The sequence below is a fragment of the Ictidomys tridecemlineatus genome, chromosome 2 (genome assembly GCF_052094955.1).
Source record: "Ictidomys tridecemlineatus isolate mIctTri1 chromosome 2, mIctTri1.hap1, whole genome shotgun sequence".
NCBI classification, from domain to species: domain Eukaryota; kingdom Metazoa; phylum Chordata; class Mammalia; order Rodentia; family Sciuridae; genus Ictidomys; species Ictidomys tridecemlineatus.
The window spans coordinates 206,410,819-206,437,049 of record NC_135478.1 but is presented as its reverse complement, the minus strand read 5'-3'; the positions used below and the strand labels follow the sequence as shown (position 1 = coordinate 206,437,049).

The window sequence follows — 26,231 nt, the reverse complement described above, 5'->3', positions numbered from 1 at the left end:
CCCCGGCCCTGGCCCAGGATTCTCCTGGCGGCCACTGCGCCTTTCTGGAAACAGAGGCCTGCCCCTCGCCTGGGCGCCTTGCTCTCCCCGGGCCCTTGGTCCCGCATCCCGAACCCTCACGCCTGGCAGTAGACCTGGGCTTCGCGCCTGCCTCCCCCTGCTGGCACCAGCCCCCCCACCCTTCCCTCCCCAGCCCTGTCCGCTGTCCTGAGCGCCCCCCCCAGCCCCGCTCCGCCCTGCCCCGCCCCGGCCATTCGCCCCTGGCTCTGCCTTCCCTGGCCTGGCTCCTGGCCTGAGCCTCTGCTGGCCCTTGTGGCTCAGTGCGCCCCTGGGCTTCTATGGTGGGCCCCTTGCCTGGGCCGCCTCCCTGCTCTTCTTGGCTTGCCTGCACTGCCCTGTACTAGTGCCGCCCGCCCCGCCCCTTCCCTGCTTTGCTCTTGCATGGGCTCTCCTCTAGGTGCCTAGCCTGGGCTCCTTGCTTGGGTCCTGTCCCCACTGTGTTTGTTCTGGAACTTCCCCCTGAATCTTGTGGTTTGTCCCCTTGATTTTTTTTTCCTCAGTATGTGATTCCTCAAGGCCTATTCTTCTCATCATCTTGAGGATTGGGCCTGACAACTCATGAATATGAGGCTCTCTCCTGATCTCCTGTAATTTCTGAGTATGTCGACTAGTGGTCAATCTAATAACTGACTTGATAGAGAAGCTCTCACCTGGTATATTAGGGACTTCTTCCTACACTTGAGCTTCATGTGGGTCCAGAAAACCTGTCTTTATCACCTGTGTTTTCCAAAATTATTTCTGGCTTCCTTTGACAAAGTGTTAGTTTCTCATTTTTGTCCTGTGCCAGAGACCCTGGCAGGATTCAGACTTAAGGGCATTACTGCTTTCCCCTGCAACTGTAAGTATTGGTTATGAAAAAGGAAAATAAATGTATATGCCTTATCCTTTTGTGCTTAGCTGTTTTTCTGTAGACTAAGGGAACCTCCTGAGGGTAATGGGAACAACTATTGGTTGTTTAGCACATAACAAACACCATTTTCCAGACGAAAATGGGAGGATTTGGTTAAAAGAGAGTGCCTCCCTCTTGCAGCATTTTTTAAAATTCATCAAATACTTCTGAGCATAGGAATAGTAATGGAAGATTTTAAACTGGTTTTTGAACGCTAACTTTGACATTAAAGGGAACTTGGATGTTTTGTTACTAATTCCCTCATGTCTTTTCTCATTCCTACAATCTGATTTGCTAGTGTTTCTGATTGGCAAAGGAAGGGAGAATCCAGGAGGGAATGGAAGCAGGAGGTTGGGAGTGTTGGGTGGCCAAAATGGAGGTAAATGTAACTGGGCCTTTCCCTCATATTTCCCTTATATAGCCCTTAGGGTAACAGGGAGGAGTTTTCAGAGGAGGAACCTTAGGATTTTCCCCTGAGTGAAGCTCAGGCCATAAATCACAATTGTTCCATACTCCTCCTTCCACCTCCACACATTCTTGGAAGATCAGGACTAGGGACAATGTGTACTCTCCCAGTTGCTCTCTGGCCCTGGACAGAAGAGTAGGAAGCGGCTTCAGCTGACCCAACACCTGTATTTAACAGGTGATTGTCAGCTTCCTAGGTCAGGTAGCCTTTCACCCTAGTCTTGAAGAGTGGCGGCTGCACTAAGTGTATTTAAATAGCTGACAGGTGCCCATCATCCTCCAAAATAAAGGAGACAGAAAGATGCACCTCAAACAGATATGTTTTGCATCAAGAGGAGCTTACCTCAGTGTGGACCTCCGTGGAACCTCCGAGTATGATATAGCTGGTTATTGGTGAGGACTCCTGCTTCCCCACATGTTGAAGTTTGAACATTAGAGAAGCATGCCGAGAAAAGAATATGAAGCTTGGTTTATTTAAAAGGAATAAGGGGGCCACAGCCGGTATCCTGGGATCCCAAGAAGCCAGGTGTTCTGCCCTTTTTATATGTCCTAGGCTTCCTTTGTTCCCCTTCATTCCGCCCTTAAATCTCTCCTTCCTGTGTACTGGGTCTAGTAATGCTTGGTGGGATGGCCAAAAGGTGGGAAATAGGTGGGCCGAACAGGAAGGGCAGGGTTGAGTAGACAGAAACACATTAACAACCTCATAGCTCCCTGTAGGGCAGGGAAATTTGTGGGACTGTTTACCTTAGCAACAGGTTGGAGCAGGAGCAGATTCTTGATTAGATCCCTCAGGTGATATTCACCAATTTCCCAGACTCACTCAAAATTGGCCTCCTAGATCCGACCTGACATGATTTACCTATCTACACCGACTGCCTGTGTAATTGTGGCTTCAGCACCCTTGGAAAATCCTTCTTTTACTCCCAGAGTGCTCCTTAAACTCTAATGCCAAAAGGAGTCACCTGCTCTTACTTTAGCAGGAGATTCTGATTCAGTAGGTCTGTGGGGAGCCTGAGAGTGCAGTTCCAGCCAGCCCTCAGGTGAAGGCCTCCTAGGAGGGAACAGCTCCCAGTAGCCAGTAGACTATAAACTACAGCCAGTGGGACCCAGGCCCACAGGGCAGAAAGTGGGCAGGCAAAGAGAGCCTTATCTGTTTTCCATTCACAAACAGGACCCTGTTTCTGGCTGCTGCAGCACACCAACCACCATTGAAAAGAAAGAAAGTGAAGATCTTTGCTTGGTGAGGTGTGAAGGGGTGTGGTGTTGGAATGCAAGGGGTGTGGTTGGAATGTGATGTTAGGCAGGCAAGAAATCACAAACCTCTGCCTCTTGATTCTGCTTTGGATCCGTGAGACACGCTGGTCTTCAGCACCCTGATGGTCCAACTTCCACCCTTTCAAATCTTAGGATATACTCTGGGTATTGTTGCTGCTGGGAAAGAAAGTTATATTTTAGGTAGTGAAAATTTCTTTTACATCTCAGTAACATGGTTTTCATTTCAGTGGCCTTTAGAGATTAATAAATACACTCTACAATTTATCATGATCTCTTAGTTAATTAATGACTAGATATTTTTCTCTATTTTCTAAAAACCTTTTTATAAACCTAGAACATTTATAAACAATGGGCGATCAAGAGTCTTTTTATATCTAATGGCGCTAATGGTTGTAAAAGAAATGTAGAGACCCGTTATCCAAAACTTTCAATTGCTAATCAAAATTTAAATTAAGTTTCTTCTTTTTTAAGTTTTTTATCATTGCAGATGGACACGATAACTGTATTTCATTTAATTTTTTATGTGGTGCTCTGGATCCAACCCAGTGCCTCGCACATGCTAGGCAAGCCTTCTACCACTGAACCACAACCCCTGCCACTTCCTTGATTCTTGACGAGACCTTTTTTTCATATTTTACCCTCTGCCTTTCATATTGCCCTCTAGTTTTCTCACTCTAAATAAAACAAGATAAGAGGGAAGATGTCAGTTTTTCATAAGAAACGATATGCTTTCAATGACAGACATAGTGATAGCTCACTTATGGGATTGTAAATGATAGGAGTGGGATAGTAGCCAGGGCCCAAGGCAGAAACTGGTGCTGGTAACAGCTTAAGTTTGAAAATGGCAAGGCAAAAGTTGGGGCTTAACCTGAAGGCAAATGGGCAAAAAAAGGGCTTTTGTCTTCCCATTCACTGAGTGTTTTGGTTTTCTGGTTTACAACTGGCTGACTAAATTCATGAAATAACTTCTTTTTGTTTCTTTTATTTGAAGAGGGGATAAAATGTAATTACGAAAAATTCCCTTGTCTGAGGCTGTACCTCAGTGGTAAAGTGCTTGGTGCACATGCGTGAGGCACTGGGTTTAAACCTCAGCACCACATAAAAGTACATAATGACACCGTGTGTTCATCTACAACTAAATAAATTTTTTTAAAAATCCCTCACAGTTACTATAATCACTTAATAAAAATCTCATTATATTATAGACCAAATGAGGCTGATTTGATTTGAAAAACTTTCTAAAGGTCTACAAAATGAAGCACACAGATGGAAAATATGCTCACACTAAGACACTACTATAGCTGGATATTCCAGGTTCAGTCTGGCCACCACTCCACCTTGTGCCTTTCAACCCAAACAAGGACGGTGTGAATCTGCAGGGCTCCTTTGTGGGGCTGGCAGCACAGGGCAGTGGATCTGAAATAGAAATGGGTTTCAGAGACCAAGAAAGCAGGAGCAGGCTGTGGGAACACCCCTGGGGGGCACATGTGGCTTCCAGCAGGCTCTTCTTCCCTTCTGTACTTTTGCATGCACTGATCTACTGCAGTAGCTTAGGGATTGCAAGACCTGATAGGTGCTTGTACAGAAGTCTCCAATCCTATCCATAAAGGAAGTCATTTCTGTGACTTTAAGGATCCTGCTCAGCAACCCTTAGGTAAGTGGATTTGTTCTTGACTATTCCAGGCTTTCCCAAGATGGGGAATTTCCCCCCACATTTTGATCCCTTTCCTGGTAGAACTCTAGGACTGCAGAATTCTGCACCTGTTCCCACAGGAGAGAAAAAAAATTTAGTTTTATTCATCTGCTGCATGTACATAAGCCCAAGGTACTTTGGAAAGATATTCTAACAGGACAATGGAAAGGTCCTGACCCAGTAATTGTCTGGAGTTGGGGGTCTGTTTGTGTATTTCCACAGGAAGAACAGCAGCCGATTTGGATTCCAGAGAGATTAACCAAAGTTCTAACCCAGTGATTGTCTGGAGTCGGGGGCCTGTTTGTGTGTTTCCACAGGAAGAACAGCAGCTGATTTGGATTCCGGAGAGATTAACTAAAATCCTGACCCAGTGATTGTCTGGAGTCGGGGGTCTGTTTGTGTGCTTCCACAGGGAGAACAGCAGCCAATTTGGATTCCAGAGAGATTAACTAAAGCGATTCCTACAAACCAAAAAGAAGATGATTTGGCTCAAATCCGTAACAGCTGATATCCAAAACTCCAATTTGGCTATCCTTACGTCTGCAACAGAACCAGGATTCTTTTTTCAATATCTGTTTTATTTATTGCCCTTTCCCATATCATGAAGTTCTATTTTGTTTTTTGAGCTCATACAGACCTAGGTTAATGTTTTGCTGATCAGTTCTATTTTTTTTTTTGACTATAGAGTTTTTAAACATTGCAATGGAGATTTCACCTGTAAAAAGTTATAAGGCCTTTACTATTATGTTATGTGTTGTATGTATTATATTATGTGTGCACACTTGTGTTTTGTGTTATATGTTTGAATGTATGTATGTCCATATATCATATATGATGAGCGCTCATGAAAAAATGGATCCAAATATCGTTTTTTTTATTCACGTGATTTAAATGGTTTAATTTAAATTGGTTAAATAACTGTTAAGAATTGTTTTAATATGTAAACAAAAAAGGAGGTTAACAGATCTGTTTGTTTACTTTCACCTATCCTTTTCATTATATTTAATAATTCTCTTCAATATAATGTAAATTGTTAAGAAAATTGTTTTCTTTTAGTGCCTTCTGGAATGTTACATAATTTTTCTTTAGCCATTATTGCCAGAATTCTGATCTTCATCCTAGTGCCGGTAAAAAGACAATGTAAATTGTTAAGAAAATTGTTTTCTTTTAGTGCCTTCTGGAATGTTACATAATTTTTATTTAGCCATTATTGCCAGAATTCTGATCTTCATCCTAGTGCCGGTAAAGACAATGTAAATTGTTAAGAAAATTGTTTTCTTTTAGTGCCTTCTGGAATGTTACATCATTTTTTCTTTAGCCATTATTGCCAGAATTCCTACCTTCATCCCTGTGCCAGTGAAGACAAAGATAAAACTAATCTACCGTTTCTGCAATAGCCATCACTGAACCGCTTACAGAACTTGCCTAAACTATGTGTCACTTGTATGCATTGTGAACTCACTTGTATGCATTGCGAACTATCTGTTGGTGCAGCGACTTGTGGTAATGTTGGGGTATTTTTGCTGATGATGTCATCGGTGGTACAATTTTCCCAAAAGGAGCCGTCAATTGGCTTGGTATATCTTCCTCCCTTCTGCTTGTCATGATCATTCAGCTACAGAGGTGAGGCAAAGAACCTTAACCCCCCCGCTGGTACCTCTCCACAGGTGTGGCTGTATACTGGACCAGTAGTCAATGACGGGTAAGATCCAATTACAATGGTACCAACCTAAGACAGGAGGCTGACGCCCTGAGATCAGCTCATCCGAAGACGGGTAAGGACCATATGTAGTATTGGACAACCTAAGGCAGGCAGGGTCCCTAAGCCACATGCTTGTTGTTTAAACAGAGAGGGGGAGATGTTGAGAGCCACAGCCAAAAGGGCCCCAGCAAACTTCCAGCTGCTGGCTGATGATTGGCTCACAGTGGCCCCAGCAACATCTAGCTGATTGGCTCCTCTGCGGTGATGTTCATTGGTTTGTTTCCCTGCCCTTCAGACTATGGAACTGCTCATTGGGGGACTTCTTTGGCTCCGCCCACGTGACCCAGCCAATCAGCCTCAAGAGCAGGAGGATTGTGGGAGGTAGTGAGGTTGGTGTGGGTGAGAGGCTTGTGGAAGCCTGTGGTGGCAGTTGGGCTCTGAGGGTTTTTTTTCCTGAGGAGCTGTTTTGTTTGGCGTTTGTAGTTCTAAAAATAAAGTTAGTTTCTTTTGACAAGTGGCTCCTGAATTGTGCCCAGCCAGACTTCTTCATTCATCTTTGTTTTTTGTATGCTTTTAAAATTCATCTATTGACACAGATTTACAACAAACATTGAAAGGATTCAAGTTATATCTTCATTCATACAGAGTGCATTGGTCACTTCCACCAACTTGTCTTCCATCTTATCCTCACCCTTTCCTAGACCCTAATAATCCCTACTCTACATTCAAGTAAACTTTTTGTTTATGCAATTCTATATTTGAGTGAGAACATACCATACTTGTAGCTATTTTCCTAACAACTGCCCTAAGTAAGCACTCCGAATATGCTTAAGTGAATAATAATGCAGAGTTGTTGACATTGAAAGTAAAAGTATCATTAAACAGAGGAGCCTGTGTTTGTATAAGATGTAATATATATATGCTTCTAATACTTTTTTAATAACCAATTTCTGATAACCAGGCAACTGTGAGCCATACCTCTAATCATACCTATTAAGGAGCCTGAGGTGGGAGGGCTGAGTTTTAGAAAGCCTGGGAAATTTAGGAAGACTCTGTCTCTAAAAGAAAATACCATTAAAGGGGTCTGATGGAAGAACGTGAAAAATTCTTATACATTAGGGAGATGTTATAACGGGCCACAGTTATGCATTTGTTCTTCATTGGGGTTATGCTTCTAGGATAATAAATAATATGATCGTATAAGAATGATTAAACCTTTACAAAGGTTATTTGTTTTACTATGTCTCAGGAACTGTTGTTACTTTGCTCATATTTCCTTTTTTCTCTTTCAGCACTGGGAATTGAAGCCAGGTCTTTGGAACAAAGCTACATCCCCGGGCTTTTTACCATTTTGAGAGAGGGTCTCCTTCAGTTGCTCACCTGACCTCAAACTTATATTCCTTCTGCCTCAGCCTCCTAGTTGCTAGAATTACAGGTGTGTGACACAACTATGCCGGACTGACCTATGGTTTCTTAAAATCATAAAACATAATTTTAAAAATCAAAAATTTTGTTCTCACTTCACAGATTGAACAATGTCCACCAGCTGTGCCTTAAAATTTTTAAATTTAAAATGGCACTTTAATTTATTAAAGGTTGAGACAAGAATTTAAATCTGAACCATATTTGTTTATTTGATACTTGAAGTCTATAGCTTTCCATCCCTTTCCCCCGCCCCAAACCTCTCTCTTCCCCTTCGTTCTCATAATTTAGGAATTAATCAGTAGAGAAACAAAACAGGTAGCTCAGAATTCCAGTCAAGACTAGAGAATTGATCTCCATCTTTTTTCCAAACAGGCCTCTCTATGGAGGACTGAGCTACAGCATTACCTATGGTTTGATTTGGGATAATGAATGAAGCCTTTGTAGAAGCAGAGGTACATGCCCTGAAGAAGCACTGTGAACATGGGATTTCACAGACACACAGTAAACAGGGAGTCTGGCATATCATAATGAGTAAGCCTTTGTGAAATATTTTAACCTTAATCTATTGAATCTAATTATTTAGTTAGTTAATCTAATTAATTACTGATACAAATTAGATTTATTATAATTGCATCCAAGATGATTGCTCTTCCTTTTTTCTTTTTTTAAATTTGTTTTTCCTAGATATCCAGGAGAGTGAATATGATTGCTTTTCAACTGAAGTTCATCAGACCCAACCTTGTAAGCAATTTGCTGCCAAGAGTACCATCATCACCCAACATAATGAACTCTACCTTGAGATTGTGCAAGAGGGCCATCAGTTAACACCAAATTCTGAGTAGCCACCCAATCCTTTGCCTCCTCTCTCAGCCTTGCCACTGCCTCTTCTAGAGGACAAAGTCATGGACCATTCTCTCCTTGTGAAGCAGGCTCTGGAATCTGCAGAGATGACAGTAAGATCCCAGTTGCATTTGTCACTGAGCTTAGAAGATCCTGGACATTGGTTCCCCCTTCTGTCCTCAACTTGGAGAACCCTGGTGGGAAAGCCTATATTTCCATTGGAAACTGCTCTCAAGGCCATGGGGACCGCTATATTGGGTCTTCCTCTACCTGGACACTTGCCTAGAGCCCACACACCATAGAACCATCCCTAGTTCTACCTTCCTGCCTTTCCGGAACCCTGTGCCCATGACACCAAAGAACTCAAATTCATCCTCAGGAGAGTGCCATGCTGCAAGGCAACCAGGCAGTCACCTGCCCTGACAGTTTCTGTTGGTCAAATCCATAGTCTTAGAGACGGGCTCCCCAGAAACATGCAGACTTTTAATCTTGATCTATGACCACTGATTCCTAAGAGTACTGGGTGGTCAGACTGGTAGATTTTATTTCAACTTCTGTTGACGAAAAATGTAAGATGTATCACTTACCAAAGTCTCCTTGTTTACTTTCTAATAGGCAATTGATGTTATTTTTAGAGACCGTCATCAATATTTGGTTCCCTTGCTCAGCAGGAGACAGAATGAAGAGAGAAGAGAGGATGGAGGAGTGCTGCAAGGATGGGAGAAAGAACTCTGATTCTGAGCTGTGCTGTGGACTTCACATCAGAGCCTTAGAGAAGGTCTCCTTTGGTGCACAGAGGTGTGTAAAATATCCAGGGAAAGCAATGCAAAGGAGCCCCAAATTTTGGCCTCAAACAAATCTTTCCAAGTATAGGAAAGAATGTGTGGGATGGCAGGAGTTCCTTAGCTGGGAAGTGTGTCTCTTTGCACAATATTTGTATCCTGCATCTACCTAAGGAAGGGCCTGGAGTCTCCGGTGTCTAAGACACCCACAAGGCTGTCCCTGTCCAGCACAGCTTCTCTCAGACACCTCAGACTGGGGACACTGAGATCCAGTTTAATACCAACCAGGGAGAGGAGGTCATGGAAGGCAGAATGTCTGCCTCTGGTCCCAGGATCCCTGTGGTAATGATTTAACATATATGGGAAACGTACAAATATCTCTATTTAAACAATTTATTTCTCGATGAAAAGGGGTATACAAAAGAAAAACTGTAAAAAACTAGATGAAATTTTGAGAGACATGTTTTCTTTTACCTGATATTTGCTCAAACAAAAATTATATAAAACTAACCTTATAAAAACATCCTAAAAGCAGAAAGATTTTAAATACTTTTTATGTAGAATATGTATTTTTAAAATATTTTTTTTCAGTTGTAGATGGACACAACAACTTTATTATTTCTCTTTATGTGGTGCTGAGGATCAAACCCAGGGCCCCACGCATGTTAGGTGAGCACTCTACCTCTGAGCCACAACCCCAGTTGAACAGGAAATGTATTATTTTATGGATAAAACCTAAGTCCTTTTTTGGGGGGGTTGTTAAAAATGAAAGAGATTATAATAAGTTCAAAAGCACAAAGTGGAATTTAAAAGCATGATTTTATTACTTTTGTCTTCAGGTACAGACAGTGAACACACACAGTTTACACACAAGGAATAAAGAAAATTCGCAATCTGATTTAAAAGCAAAAGCAGATTTCAGACTGAATATTAGAGAATGTCTCTCAAAATCACACAGCAACTGACCCATAAAGAGAGACTTTCAGAAATTAGAAAAGACTGGACAGGCAGCCATCAGCACTAGAGCAAACCTCTATAGAGCCATAAAGACCCTGGCAAATTTCAGAATACTGGGTCATTCCAAGTGTTTGTCAGGAATGTGTGCATGCCGTACTGCACACCCCTATTGGAAAGTAAATGCTGCATTCACCCTAAAGAACAATCTGGCGAGTATCAGTAAAATTAAGGTTATTCACTTTTTATGGAACAGTTCTATTGATGGTCACCTGCCCTCAAGAAATTCTCCCACAGGTTCATAGAGACAATTATGTGTGGTTATGGGGGACAGTAGCAATATGAATGTCCACTGCAGGACAATGGAGAGTTAGAGTGTGATCAGAGGCTACTATGTCAGAGTTTAAAGCAGCAGATGAAATGTACATAAAAAGATCTTAGTAACTTGCAGATGGGGAGTTTGAGTGCAGATTAGTGGTAGAGTGCTTGCCAACATGCATGAAGCCCTAGAGTCAATACTCAATGCTATCAAAAAAAAAAAGAATGAAAGAAAAAGAAAAAAATCAGAAAATGTTAAGATTTCTTCTAAATACAATTGGGTGTGTCCCCTGAACCTTTTTACATCAATTAAAAATATAATCACCTGAAGAATAAATCACGCCTCTTCCTACAACTTGTCAGAGATGATCTGTGAAAATGGTTTACTATTGTCTTGATACAAAAAGCTCCACAAAATCGTGCAAATCAAGAGGTTCAAATTTTTGTGTTCACTTTTAGAATACAAAGAAACTGCCAAGGCCATCAAGGATATGCATATCAAAATGGCCAAAAACTATCTGAAAGGTGTCACTTTAAAGAATCGATGTGACTGGGCATAGTGGTTCTTGCCTGTAATCCCAGCAGTTCCAGAGACTGAGACAGCAGGATTCCAAGTTCCAGGCCACCCTTGGAAACCTAATGAGACCTTATATAACTTTGTGAGACCCTGTCTCAAAATAGAAAATTAAAAGGAACTTGGGAATAAACTCAGTAGTAAACACTCCTAGATTCACTCATCAATAACCAAAAAAATAAAAATTATAAAATAACACTGTGTACCATTCCACTGTTAGAATGTGGTTGGTGTGTCGAGGCCAAACAGTGAGGCTGACATAGGTCCATTGAGCAAAAAAAAAAAAAAAAAAAAAAAATTGCTGAATTTTGGCAGACATGCTTACATATGAAGAAAATGATGCTGAACTTGAGAGTTGAGATATGGATTTTCTGGTCATCGAATGTTTCCAGATGAACAAAGAACTCAAGATACACTGCCACATTTACAGAGCTCCTGGCCAGATTAAGCCATACATGATCTCCCCCTGCCATATTCAGATGATTCTTATTCCTAAACCAAGAGAAGAAAATGCACTCACACATGCATACACACGCACATATATACAAAAAGAAGAAGAGGAAGAGAAAAAGAAAGAGGAAAAGGCAGAGGAAGAAGAAGAAGAAAGAAAAGAAAGAGGGAGAGGGGAAGTGTGGGGGAGGGAGGATAATAAAATGTTCTTAAATTGCTGAGGCTGGCCTTGAACTTTCAAATCTTCCTGCTGCAGCCTCCTCAGTCACTCTGATTACAGGTGTGCTCCATCAGGTCTGACTAAATAAACATTTCAATAAAATAGAAATTGGAGGAATTGCAATGAAAATAGGGAGGGTAGGTAAAGGAGAACAACTCAGGATAGAATATACATATTTACATTAAAAAGTTGAGGCTCCTGAAAAAGACACTATACATAATGTGGCATTAATTCCATTTATTGGCCCTTTAGAAAAGTCAGAGGAAATTTAGATACCTTTTGATGCAGGAAATCTAGACATAGATTACAACAATTACAATTCTAAATAGCCATAGGATTCCCTTTTCAACACAACCTGCTCCCCTTACTCGCTTCACTACTAAGCTATGTATGCTTGAAAATTTAGCTTTTCCATCCAGCTCCAGGATGAATTAGCTTATGGACTTTAGAGTACGATGCAGCACCACTGAGTCTGGTCTCTAAAACCAGCCAGTCCATATGCAGAGAACTAGGTAGGTGTAGTGACCCTTTCAGGCAATCCCAAAGAAGCAAAAGACTGAGGGAAGAAAAACAGATGTTTAAGGCCATCCTAGGCAACATAGCCAGATCTTCTCTCAAACACAAGATAAAAAGGGCTGAGAGGAAGCTTAGTGGTAAAGCCTAACATTCAATCATGAGAATCATCAAAAAACAAATAAAATGAATAAGTGCAGAATTAGACCCAGTAATTGCATGGTTTTGATTTTTGTTTTGTTTTGTTTTGTTTTTCTAAAGAGACAGTCTTTCTGAGTTGCTTTGCATGTTGCCCTTGCTGAGTCTGTTTTGAATTCAAGATTGTCCTGCCTTGACCTCCAAGCCACTGGGATTACAGAGGTACACCACTATGCCTGGTTAATTTGTCTATGTTTATCTGAAATAGAGAAAGAATTTTTACAGTGAATTGAAACTAGAAAGCTAGAGCCTGACTTCTGTCCTATCTCATCCACCCATCCTTTCCCTAATTCAATTAAAACCAAGGAATTTCCAAAATGCCTTCAGGATTGGTCCATTTGCACCTTAATCCTATCAGGTTCTTCAATCAATTTATGATGCAATTGACTGTCCCTCCCACATGATTGGGTATGATTTCTGAGGTCAGCTTCAGGATAGAACAGTATGAAAAGCTGTAGTCCATACCAGACTGAATGAGTTGCTCCTTGTCCTAGGCCAGGTACACACCTTGGCATGGTAGGGAAGCTGAAGCTATGGCAGTCTGTCAACCTGGGGATCAGTGACTCTTAGGAGGTCTTATCTAGAGCCCCACGTTCTCCCAGGCTTGAACCCAGAAAGGGTGTGGGCCTGGGCACTGGATAATTTTCCTGCACTGAGCTGCCACTCTTGCCAGTGTCTCCAGAGCTGCCAAGATGTGAATTTTCCAGTAAGCCAACTGCGTCACTGGGCTTACACAGAGCAGGGAGCTGTCTGGGGAACTGAAGTAGTGTACTAACAGGATATGTTGTTACACAGGAGCAGGGAGTTAAGATGGACCAGCACCGAGTTCAAGACCTTAGGATCCAGCAGCCAGTGGCTGAAACCTTTCAGGAGCTCTAGTCACCTCAAGAAGAGGCAAGCACTACCACAAGTGGGGCACAATGAGCCCTGAACCTCCCAGGAGGTGCCAGTGCCTGTGCAATTGGACTGACACAAACTCAAGCTGTCTCCTGGAGCCCAGGTGGTCTCTGGAAGATGCTGAAAACCCAAGTTTACATTCCAGAGGAAGCAAGAAAGGAAAGGAACACCATATTGAGGATGCCTTGAAGTACAATGCCCTTCAGCCAAAGCCCTAGAAAGAGCCTGGCAGACTCCAGTGGAGACCCTCATACTGTCCCTGTGGACTCATGCACTGGGACTGGGCCCTGCATGCCTAGGAGCCTTGAAGTCTTGGCTGTGCTGATAATCCCTTATTTTGTTCTTCTCTCCTGAATGATTCAAAGGTTCTTGAATAAGAAAAACTCTTTCTGTAATTAATTTGTTAAGGAACTCTTCCTTTAGATGGACTGAGAATTCTCACAGTTTTTAATCTGATTAAATTTTTCATGAAGATTAAAGCCATTCCTTTATTCACTGCTTATCCTTTGGTCTTGAGGGGGTGAGTAGAGGGTCAGGATGGGATGCTGTATACCTAGGTCTGAGGCAGGAAGGAGATAATTACCCAGGTCAGAGCTATGTCCTGAACCAATGGGAATCTCTGGAGATATGAGGGTAGTGTGATAACAGAATTTGTAGATGGGTGGCCACTTGCTGGTGTTTCTTCAAAACTTAATGTGACCTTCCAGAGGAAGGTAGAGAATCAGCATCAATAAGTATCCTTTAAATGGTCTACAGTTACTTTCTTATTAACTAAGGTAGGACACCAAAATGAAATCTCTAGTCTTGGGCCTCTGAGTTGACAACCATCGGATCCAAGACATCAGCTCTAGGTCAGACATGTCCAAGCAGTGACAGAATCCTGCTCTGGTGAGTTGTGTCCAGTGTAATAGACTTCATAGATTATACTTCAAGATCCATCAAAACTGAAAGCTTATGTGTGTGGGGTCACTTGCCTAATGTCAGTTTGCTCAGGTGGCTTTAGCAAACTGTCATCAGCAGAGTGTCCTGATGTATACCCTTAGTCCAAGCTACACAGGAGACTCAGACAGGAACATTGCATGGGCCCAGAACTTTGAAGCCACCCTGGGCAACAGAACAAGAACCTGTATCAAAAAATAAAAAGATAAATTACACTGGGATGAGCTTCAAAGAATGTAAGTGCCTTCATTAGCATGGACATGGACTTTTAAACTTTCCTGTTCCCTGAAATACAATAGGTTTTAAATTGAGGGGATTTGGATTTAGAGAGGCCTAGGTGCTAGGTCATACTGAACAGTGGGATCAGACCTGTTTGCCTTGTTTTTCTCATCAGTTTAATTGAGTGTCAATTGTCCATGGCAGGGAATGGTAGTAGAGGTCAAAGTGGAGTTGGAGTATTTATGTTCTTATAGTTAAGGCTTCGTCCCGGGGTTTCATAAATTAACTTCCAGACCACTCATGTATAATCAAATTAAGACTTTATTGAAGCACACCAGTGGCCACTGGCCAGAACATAGAGTGCCCTTGCAATTGTTCATCCCAAGCGCACTCTTTATAAGCCTGAAAATCACAAAAAGGACGTTTCGAGGGTGTAGCCAATGCAAGCAAGCCAAGTTACAGAAGTGGGAGAGTGCAGTCAGGTGGAGGGATGTGTAACCAATCATAAGTAGCCCAGTTACCCCTGTTACAGAAACAGAGCCCCATTACACTAAGTATAGTTAGTTCCTTGTTCTTAAAGATAGCAAAAGGAAAAGAACATCTTACCCTGATCATGACCCTTCTACTTGGCATGGTTGGTTTACAAAATGTAGTTACTAAACAAAATGGAGTCACGTTGGCTTGACTATCACAATGTGGTTCAGATATAGAGAGAGGATTCTAATGGAATCATCCTTTCTTCTAAAAACCTAAAATTTAAATCAGTTTTTCTTCCTCTCCCTCTCCTCATTGATATTCTTGCACCCTGGGGACAAGTAGAGGATTAGACACCACAATAAAGAAAGGAGGCTGGGTGTAGTGGCCCAGGCCTGTAATCCCAGGAATTGGAAGTCTGAGGAAGGAGGAAAAGAAGTTCAAGGCCATTGACAGTAAAATAAGGAGTCCTCTCTCTCTCTCTCTCTCACACACACACACTCACAGAGATGTAGTTGAGTTTAGAGATATTATGAAGCTCTTGGAACCTGCACCACCAAGGGGGGCAAAAACACAATTGTCATGACCACATATGTCACAGTGCAAAGTTTTCAGACCTTGTGAAATGTTATGTTTTACAAATGTAGTTGTACAAAAGGACATCTTTTCATTTTTGAGAACCTTCTATTGCTTTTACACACAAACCATGCCTACTAAAATATTGAGCATTGTAATAATGTACTTTCCTTTGGTTAAATTTACATAAAACAAAATTAGAACTCTCTAAAAACCTATATGCTCTCAATATTGAAAATGATGGGAAGAAATACAAAATATACCACATGATAAAAAACTTTATGTGGGCAAAAATAAAATAATAAATAAAAAAGAAAGAAACTGGCATTTAAAAGTGTTGGGGTTTTTTTGGTTTTGTTTTTCTCTTGGAACCTGGGATTGAACCTGGGGGGCTTTAGCACTGAGGTACATCTGCTTTATTTATTTATTTATTTATTTATAATTTTTAAATATTTATTTTTTAGTTCTCGGCGGACACAACATCTTTGTATGTGGTGCTGAGGATCGAACCTGGGCCGTTCGCATGCCAGGAGTGTGTGCTACCACTTGAGCCACATCCCCAGCCCTCCTGCTTTTTTATATTTGAAGAGATTCTCACTAAGTTGCTTGTGACCTCATCAAATTACTGAGGATAGCCTGGAACTTGTGATCCTCTTGTCTCAGCCTTCTGAATAGCTAGAATTACAGACATTTTAGGGGGTGATAATTGGCAATTGCATAGAAGTAGTACACAAAGCTGGCAGACTTTCTCAATCACAAACACTATTTCAAAATATTACATTCAGAAGAATGGTGATTTTAAAAAATTAAGGCATGACACTCCTTGGAGATTATGTTCACATTCATTTTCTATATGGTATTATTTTTCTGAAACACAATCAAAGTCACATGATCTTGAATTAAAAATGTTCCACAAAATAATCTCTGTTGGATATGTTTGAGAGAAGTCACAGTGTCATTTTTATTGTTACCATTTTTGTTCACTATGATCCAAGTAGAAGTAGTTCTTATCATTAGGAGTCTAAAAATGTACATAAAACTAAACACTCCTTCACAAACTTGCATCTTAACAATGCATTGGGCGAACTCTGCTTTGGAGTGGGTTTATAACTTGGCCCCTCTAGAGACAGAGCCCCACCCGCTGGTAACACAAACCACTAGGATACCAGGTAGGGCTCACCCATCCAATAGGCAAAGTGTCTAGGGTCCTACAAAATTTCTTGTGAAACTGAAAGGAAAAAAGTAATCGTCATGCATAATATAACATTTGATATATAATATTAACATTTTCATAAAACAATAGTGAGAGGTAATAATTTTTAAATTAATGTATTGATGAGTTTTTAGTTCAGGAACGAGTACCTTAAGGTACAAGTGTGCCAGGGGACAAGGGTCATGGTGGGTTCCTGCAAGAGGCAGGGGTCCACAAGTTGTGTTCCAATTTCCCAGCTTGAGAAAGGCTCAGCATTTGACAAGTAGCACAGGGAGAGGCCAAGTGCTTTGGTCTAAGCTGGTGAATTCATCAGGTAGAAAGGAGTTACCTATCTCCTGACTTAACCTCCACTTAACTGTACTGTGACGTCTTTACTTGTCTTAAGTCATGTTTGTATTATTTAAAAATTTGTCATTTAATAATCCTTAGTAACTTTTGCATCCTTCTTAATTTAATAAAGTTATTGTATAATTGTTTGATATAATTTACATACATTGTGAAAACTAAAATCTCAGTATATTTTTGTAGTTTTTGTGACTCTTACTAAATACCTTGCTAAAAAATTCATTACTTAAATTTAATTTCACTAGAATAATTTCCTGGAGGACAAAATAGAGAATGAAAGTGGAATATATGATGTTAGAGAATTGATTTTTTCAAATATGTTTTATTAAAGATCATACATATTATGTATACAATTGTGTAGCATCATTATCTTTGTTTAGAGATTTAAATTCTACATGATTCCACTTCAACAGGGAGCCATGTTTTCACTACTATTGACATGTACATATATGTAAAATCCTTAGTCCCTCTACCTCTTGGGATTATAAAGGTGATTTAATATGTCCGAGATCCTCTATACAATCTATTCCATTTTGGTTTCTAAGGATAGCTTTGTTTCTAAGTAAATTATTTTTATCTTGTACTATGAAAGAATACTAGTTTTTTTCTTAATAAATTTCTGTTTGTGAGAATAAATCTGTGGAATAAATTTCTAAAAATTTTATTTTAAACATTTTATTTAATATTGTTTTATTTAAAATTGTTCAAACACATGGCTATGTTGCATGTTCAAGGAGCCTACCAAATTCATTCAAGCAAATATATTGAGGAAAGTCTTTCTTCGAACAGTTTAAAAAAATTTTTTTCTTAGTTGTACATGGACACCTTATGTTTATTTTATTTATTTATTTTTACTTGGCACTGAGGGTCAAACCCTGTGCTTCACATTTGCAAGACAAGTGTGATGACACTGAACCACAACCCCAGCCCTTTGCCAACATTTTAACAACAAGGGTTATAATGAAAATTTCTTCTTCTGTTCTATATAGAAGGAAGCAAATCCAGGAACTCATGCATGCTAGGCACGTGTTCCACCACTGACCTACATCCCTGGACCCTGTAATGAAAGTTTTTAAGTCTTTCTAATATGTCATTTAAAAGTTTATTTCTTTTAATTTCCTGGTGTCTAACATTAGTGAGACTAGGCTCAACATTGCTACTGAAAAACTAGTAGTGTTATTGTTTGTGGGAATTTGAAAAGAGCTCCATAATTTTCATCACTTTTCTAATCCATTCTGGGTGAATGACATTGATAATATCTAACTATCAAAAATTAGTACTTTCAAAAGCTTAAAGCATCCCGTCTTATGTACTTTGTTTCCTCTTTGCCAAATTCACATCCCATATTTTTTGTCCCAGATACTCATCCCAATCTATTCTCTTGCTGAATTTTCAATTACAATTTCAAATATTTTACCTCAAAACATATCTTTGTGGCTCAACTTAACACCATAACAGTCAAGGACTCTGGCTACCTAGTGTAATCTGAACTCTCTTTTCCAGATTCCAGGTTCACACTGCCCCCAAGAATCATTACTTTTCTGCTCTAGGAGAAAGAATCATGCAGGGTTTTTTTAAAACTTTTTTTTTTTTTAGTTTTCAATGGGCCTTTATATGTGGTGCTGAGAATTGAACCCAGTGCCTCACACATGCTAGGCAAGCACTCTGCCACTGAGCCACAACCCCAGGCCACTCATGTAGTTTCAAGGCAAGAACACATCAGCAGTCAGAACTGGGTGAAAGTTGGTCAGGAAGGACATCACTGAATATAGCTCTATTGCCAGAAGAAAAGGTCACAGAAAAAAAGATTCAGGAAGAGGAAATTACCTAGAGGTCCAGGAATAAGCAAGGGTCTGGAGCTGCATTGGCAACAGAAGTCACAGCAGTCATCCTGGAGCTTGAAATCTATTGAAGTTGTGTGCAGAATCTGAAAAAGAAATGAGAGAAAGAGAGAGAGAGAGAAGAAGAAGAAGAGGAGGAGGAGGAGGAGGAGGAGGAGAAAGAAAGGGGGGAAGGAAAAAGAAAGAAAGAAGGAAAAGGAAAATAAAGAGAAGGAGGCAGAAAGGAAGACCTTTGGTCTGAAACAAGAACGTCAAACTAAGACTGCATGCAAAATACTCAAAGTGAAATTTCAACCCAAGAGACCAATATCAAGAACAAATACAACCATAAATGTCAATCCAAGGGATTAACCTTTTATACTTGAATTAAAAACACAGGAAACTGCCTGCCATCTCATGTGTTGATTAAAAACCAAACTGCTTCATTCTCTTATACACTACAGAGGGTACAGTTTCTGATGTAAGTTGAAGTCATCCCTCACTTTCCTTTTTAGTCAAATAGATACTATATATACACAACTTATTGAATCCACGTTCTTCCCAGAATTATATACTAGAAGACCTTAGCACATTCTAGCATAACAGAATTATTTGCTATATATTCATTACAATTACTTTATTCACTGTTCCTTTTTTTTCAGTTATTTCACTGGAGCAAAAATTTAGCTACATTTTGATATCTTATATAATACCATTGAGAAACAGTTCTCTGTCTTCTTGAAAAAAACTAATTACAAAGATAAATTCTGCCATGTGGGACAGGACAGTACAGGTTTGTAATCTCAGTGCCCTAAAAAGCTGACACAAGAGAATTACAACTCAAGACAAGGCAGGCAGGGTGGCACACACCTGCAATCCCAATGGCTGGGGAGGATGATAAAGCAGGATTGTGAGTTCTAAGCCAGCCTCAGCAAAGGTGAGATGCTATACAACTCAGCGAGACCCTGGATCTAAGTAAAATACAAAATAGGGCTAGTTATGTAGCTCAGTGTTTGAGTACCCTATGTTCAACCCTGGTATGAAAAAAAAAACAAGAGAAGGTTCAACAATTTCATTAGATCATGTCTCAAAACAAGAACTAAAAATTACTGGAGATACATCTTGTAATGTTGCCAAAATCCAAAGCCCCATGATTTCAAGTTCAAATTTCAAAAATGCTAGGAAAAGAAGGGTCCAAGAAGGCCATCTTAAGTAGAATTCCTTGGATACCCCCTAGCAGCACAACCCTCTAGGTGGAATCTTCTGGAGGATCTATACCAATGGGTAAATACCAAGGCTCAAAGTTTGAAGGTCTAGCTGCTGGGGTCCTTTGAAAGGCCTCAAAATGAGTGCAGTCAAGTGTGTAGTGGCAGCTGTGACCCAGACTGGCTGGCTTTCCTGGTATTTCCTGGCTCGACTTGATTTTATACTCTGGCTTCTTGACTTTTTTGAATCTTGCCTGCCTGGGCAAGCTCTGAGTCCCAAGAAGCAGAAGGGTGTTAGGTGGGTTTGAAAGGAAGACAGGCAGAGGAGTCAGACAACTGCATGGTATCAAGGCACCCCTGAAGTAGTCTTGGGGGCAATAGATAACAGGGTAGCACAGAAAGATCATATCTCTGCTGGGTTTTCAAGGCTGCTGTGTATCTGCTTAGAGATGCAGTGCATGTAGAACACCCAATACACTGGTGCCCTGGCCACCCAACTCTCCCCAGAAAATGTGGCCGGTCCATCCTGCCAGTAAGTAATGCAAGAACAATGAGAGAGGGCACCCTTAGATCCAGATTGACCCCCTTAGATCTGGACATGGTGTCTCACCACCCACAATCCCAAACAGGAGTACACTACACCCAAGAATTTCTCATTTTAGGGCAATTTAATTGAGAAAGCAGAAGAAAAATGCACAAGAGCTCTGAAGCCTCCATGGTGGACTAGCAAACACAAGCTTTACTTCTAGGTGATCCCTTCCAAAACACTCCTCCAAACATCTCAGTGCTCTTGGGTCCCAAAGGTTACAGACTCAAGCAGCCTCAGGGAGTCTTGCACAGAAGGGCCCGAATCCACCCCTAGCAACCTTGGCTTTTCTCTTGGCCTCTGGCAGGGGCAGGGGGAAGAGGACTCTTACGAGAGTCACCACCACCAGAGGTCTTGGCCTCTAGACCTCCCTCATCCTTGTACCTGGAACACAAGGGAGCCCCAGAAGACAGTTGATGCTGGGGCACCTTCAAGACCCACGACTCTCCTGGGTGTGCCTGCAGCTTCTTCTGGGTCAAGGACACCTGCTCCAGGAAAGGAGGCTCTGTGTCCTGGTGCAAGGTGCCCTGTGCTCTGGGAAAGTCATCTTCCCATGACCAATGCCAGAGAAGAGGTCCTTGGGGTGTGGAATGCAGGTTGCTGTGGAAGGCGTGTCTGTCATAAGAGATAACTTGTTGCTGGATGTAGAAGGGCAGCAACTGGGGTCCAGGGTATATTGAGCTCAGGGTTGGAGGCCTCTGGAGACCTGGCTCATTGTATACAGAATTCCAAGCCTGTGGCACACAGCAGGGAAAGTGCTGCTCCATGGTGTTGTGGGCCTCACAGCAGGAACCAGTATGTGGGGCTTAGCAGGCAGCTGATTTGGTCTTCTGAAACTCTTCTGGCCTCCAATGAGTTTCTAAACACAGACTGGGAATAAGGATCATGCTTGCTTTAATCCGGAAATAAAATCCCATCAGAAATCTCAATTAATGAGATTAACAACAATAACAATTATCTGTTAGTCACTGTAATAGGAAGTCTTGCTCCATAAGACACTGAAAAATAGACATTTTTCTTCTGGCTTTAGAAGGTTGTCAACACAATACATAGATAATCACAACATGTTTTAGTTGTAACCTTTTTCCTTCCTGATCTCTGCCTGTATGATAGAATACTTGTGACCAGGAGTACTTCCAAAAAACAATATGAACTGGAAAATAAACTTTAGTTTTCAGATCTGGTACTATAATCTGATTGATCTCTCACCTCATCCCCAACTCTATCAAATACATAACTTGAGAAATAAAACCCTAATGATAATAGGAGGACATGGGGCTCTTTGGAGTAAATTAGGCCACAATCCTTCATAAAAGTTATTTATAGCCCATAGAAAAGATGTTATAAAAAATATTTTAAAGATAACTGTCAGTATCTTCTAAACACCCAATAGGATGAAGCTAAAAATCCATAATAAAAAGAGGAAGTGAAAATTCACAAATTTATGGAAAGCAAAAAAAAATTCAAATAATTTTCTGATGAAGTAAAAAAGCACAAGGGATAGAAGAATATACATAGATATCTAATAATAAAGAAAACACACCATACCAACATTTATGAGATGAAGTAAAATCAGTGACCAGGAAGGTGTAGTAGTCAGGATTCTCAAGTGGAACAGAATCAAGAGAAAGTATGATTATAAAAAGGGGATTGATTAGATTGGCTTACTTGACCAGAGCTGGAGAGTCGCCAATGGCTGTCTGCAGGCTGTAGAGCTGGAGGAACCAGTAGCTGCTCGAAAAAGTGGCTGAAGCCCCCGAAACAGGAGAGATCAACAGTGCTCTCCTAGTCTGAAAGAAGCTTCTGGAAACTCTGGACAATCAGTATCATATGAGTCCACTTTAGAGGAGTGAAGAAGCAAGATTCTGATATCCTCAAATGATGGCAGCAGCAACCAAGAACTGATTCTAGGAGAATCAAGCTTGCATCTGCTGATGCTTCCTTGTTCTCCCACCTTTTATTCCATCCAAGCTGCCATCCTATTGGATGGTGCTGATCAACTTTAGGGGGGGTCTCCACTTCAGTTGTAATTGCACATGCCAGTCATTCCCGACACACCCAAAAGTCTCTTAATCATTGGCATGTCTTAATCCTATCAAGTTGAATGAATGTGAACATTAACAAAGAGTACCAGGACTGAATCAACAAGAACACCAGAACAAATCTACAACTATGACTAGGATTAAATCAGTAATCAAATACAAGATGAGGCTGGGGATGTAGCTCAGTGGTGCGGAGCATTTGCAGGAGTCCCTCCCTGGGTTCAGTGTTCACCACTGGAGGAAAAAAGAAAATCCCAATAAATAAAAGCTCTGAACATAATGGCTTCATCGGTGAATTCCATTAAAGATTTAAAAAATGCTTAGTGATATATTGCCAATTACTCTCAGGCTCATTCAAAAAATTGAAGAAGGGGGAAAAGAATTGTAGAACTCTACTCCTAAGTCTACCTGCTAGTGGGTTTATAGAGAGCTGTCAGTGTGTGAATTCAAGGAATATTTCAATTGTACCAATATTTCATATTTCTGTCAATAATGTAAATTGCTATTAATGCTGAAAAAAGTGAGCACAAAATAAAGTATTAAACTAGGAGCTGTCCTTCATTTCTCATTTCTGGTTCTTCCTGATTGCATTTTCACTTTTCAACTCTAAATAAAAATACAAATAAAAAGGAAAGCAGAAAATTGAAGTACTTCCTTAAAGGTGCATCAACATCTCTAACACATATCTGGATTATCAGTTTCTCTGGGAATATAGTTTGCTTACTGTGTTTTGCCTTTCCTGGAAAAACTCTTCTTGAATCTGACAAAGTAAAATATCTCCTGGGTCTATCAAAGTTGTAAAAGTAAGACTTTTAGAATTCACTCTAGGAAATGGAGGAAAGGCTCCAAACATTCAGACAACTCTGGGATCAATCTGTGTGGATTTTTGGCCCCAGAACAATTACAGAAGTGAAATGAGTTTAAGAATACTTGTAATTAGCATTGACCATACATTTATACCTGGAAGGATTAACAGGCAAGCGAGAACCTCATCTGCCCTCTGTGCAAAGGGGATCCCCAGTACCTATCCGATATCCAGCAAAGACACCCACAGCACAAAGTATACTGGCATCCAGGAAATCCGCCCTTCCTTTCTCAATCTCTAAAACAAATACACAAGTAAAAAACAATTTTTTTCCACAATTTTATTATATAAGGGACAGAACATTTTATGAAAATCCAAGACAGCATAAATTTCTCACATGATGACTAAACTGAGACACTTTTTTAAAATATTAATTTATATTTTTCATTGTAGTTAGACAGAATACCTTTATTTTATCTATTCATATATGGTGCTTGAGGATCGAACCCAGGGCCCCGCACATGCTAGGTGGGCACTCTACTAATGAGTCACAACCCCAGCCCTGAGAAATGTTTTTTTTTTTTTTAACACCCTTTTCTTGCAGAGGTTCTTCCATTGCAGCATGTTAGCAGAGACCTCATGGCTCTCAAGTCAAGGGCGAGCACTGAGCAGTCCAGAGCCCCCATTATTCTAACGTCACTGAGCATGGGTGGGACCCTCAGGCAGCATCCTGCAGACTTGAGGTGGTAGGCCTTAGCACATAAGAGGGAGGCTCTGTAAAGAGCATGGATAATCTCGGGATTCCTCACTTCATGGGGGCAGGCTGGATGCTGATAAGTCGGGATTCTCAGAGGCATCCTCTTCTCCTGGGGGTACATGGGGCTATTGCTGGGTCTCACATATCTGTACTGGACAGGCAGGCAGCTGTGTGCCCCTTGCTAAGGTGCTGTGCAATCTGGGTCCATGGATGGGGCAGGGCCAGCTGAGAAACCCACAAGGTCTAAAAGACATTACACAGTTGAAGTCCTGGAGATCCCACGAAAGGAAGCCCAGCCTGGGATTTAAAAAAGCAGAGGCCAGAGCCCAGAATCTGATTCTTCATGGCTTGGCAGTGCCTGGGGCCCTGGAGCCTTATCTCCACAATCCCAGGCCTCCCACACAGCAGGGCAAATGCTTATCCATAGCTGCAGCCTCTCAGAGGAGGAAAAGTTTTCAGGGACCCCTTTGCCTGCGAATTTCTACTCTTCTGGGCTCCTCTTGATCTGAACCACAAGGTGTAAAGTTGAGGGAAGATAGGAAATCAGGGGAATATTTCTTCAGAAGGCAGGATCTCCTAATCCTAAAGGCCACTCCAATGATCTGGGATGTCAGTGTTCATTTAAGTAGATTTTCTTGATTGATAGGTTTAAAACAATTTTTGAAAATTTCAGGATCCCCTCTGCTGATTGTGATGGCCCCCAGCTTAACTACCCTGGTCTCCAAGGAGAAAAAGAGAGGATAGAGGATGATAGAGACAGAGTGAATGAGTTAGCCTGGGAGTGTTGTAGGGACAGCCAAGTAGGGCACTAAAGATAGAAGGAAACAATTTTATTTGGCTGCAGCCAGGCTCACAGGGTACAAATTTCCCTATAATTAATTAATCCCCTGAATCCAGAGTTCAGGTAGTTTCAGAACTTTATATCCATCATGTAAGGGGAGGAGCTCAGAAGTTCCACAGTCTGCAGAATTCCCATAAAAGCAGCTTTTTCTTTCACTGTTTTGGGCAAGTTAACCCTTCAAGGACAAGGCATGGGGTGGGGGCTGATTCTGTGGTGACATTGCCTCAGTGGGAGGATCAGAGGTCAGGAGTCAGAGGCTGCCCAACAACTTCACCCAGAGCTCTAGCCCCCATCTCATTTCAGCCCCAGGCTCCCTGGGGGACTTCTCCCTGCCTCCAGGGCCTGGCCCTTGGGGATAGCAGCCCACAGCTGACAGGAGCAGGTCCATGGCTTGGCTCACTATTATCTGAAGACTAGAAATAGAGTGGTTGCAAACATGGAAAGGCAGAGAGATTATTTTTACATTTCATAAATTGTCACCATATGTTATGTGAAATCAGAATAAATGATTTGTATAACAAAATAAACTCCCCTGTCCTTTGATAAAAAAAATTGTAATGTATCTTTAGGAAAGAATATAGTAAAAAAAATGTATTCTTGTAAAAAGAGTTAAACAAAAAGTTATTTGTTAACAAAATAACAAACTTATTTCATCAGCAGGGAATAGGGCTTTCCCTGGCCAGGAACAAGGGCAGCTTTAGTGATGGGGCAAGTCTTCTCTGAGATCGTAACTTTAGGTCATCCTATTGTTGAGACTTTGCTTTCCAGTGTTGGGGTAAGGTGGGCTTACCTATTGCACCCACGATTTCTAGACTTTTCATTTTTGTACCAGCATTGAACTCAGGGGAGATTAACCATTGAGCCCAAATCTAACCTATTTATTTATTCATTTATTTATACTGGGAGTTGAACCTGGGTGCTTAACCACTGAGCCACATCTCAGCCCTTATTAGCTTATATTTTAAGACAGAGACTGATTAAGTTATTAAGGGTTTAGCTAAATTCCTGAGGCTGGCTTTGAACTCACCATGCTCCTGCTTCAGCCTCCTGAGTCACTGGCATTACAGGCATGTGCAACCATTTTCCAACCCTTTTCTTTTTTATTTAAAGAAGTAAGGCACTGTGAGGGGTAGAATCATTGGTGTTCCTACCTC

General features: G+C 41.1%; 3 long non-coding RNA genes across 7 annotated transcripts in view; 1 reads left to right on the top strand and 2 right to left on the bottom strand.

Moving 5' to 3' along the window:
- Positions 1 to 1,861, bottom strand: part of LOC144375453 (uncharacterized) — a 116,446-nt gene extending 114,585 nt beyond the window's left edge. The window contains exon 1 of the long non-coding RNA XR_013435333.1: positions 1,758 to 1,861. This is a non-coding gene — a long non-coding RNA (uncharacterized LOC144375453). The remainder of the gene's footprint in view (positions 1 to 1,757) is intronic.
- LOC144375451 (uncharacterized) lies at positions 404 to 13,746 on the top strand. Of its 5 annotated transcripts, XR_013435329.1 has the most exons (9): positions 405 to 5,959; positions 6,050 to 6,157; positions 7,377 to 7,519; positions 7,882 to 8,040; positions 8,194 to 8,462; positions 9,018 to 9,147; positions 9,723 to 9,800; positions 12,422 to 12,520; positions 13,154 to 13,746. It is a non-coding gene; the product is annotated as an uncharacterized LOC144375451 (long non-coding RNA). The 5 variants fall into 5 exon arrangements; XR_013435331.1 differs by having other exon boundaries at positions 404 to 6,157; positions 8,965 to 9,147; XR_013435327.1 differs by having other exon boundaries at positions 406 to 6,157.
- A 6,949-nt stretch (positions 13,747 to 20,695) lies between these two features.
- Positions 20,696 to 22,611, bottom strand: LOC144375452 (uncharacterized). Its single transcript, XR_013435332.1, has 2 exons — positions 22,301 to 22,611; positions 20,696 to 21,502 (listed from the first exon to the last, which is right to left on the bottom strand). It is a non-coding gene; the product is annotated as an uncharacterized LOC144375452 (long non-coding RNA).
- Between the last annotated feature and the right edge of the window lie 3,620 nt (positions 22,612 to 26,231).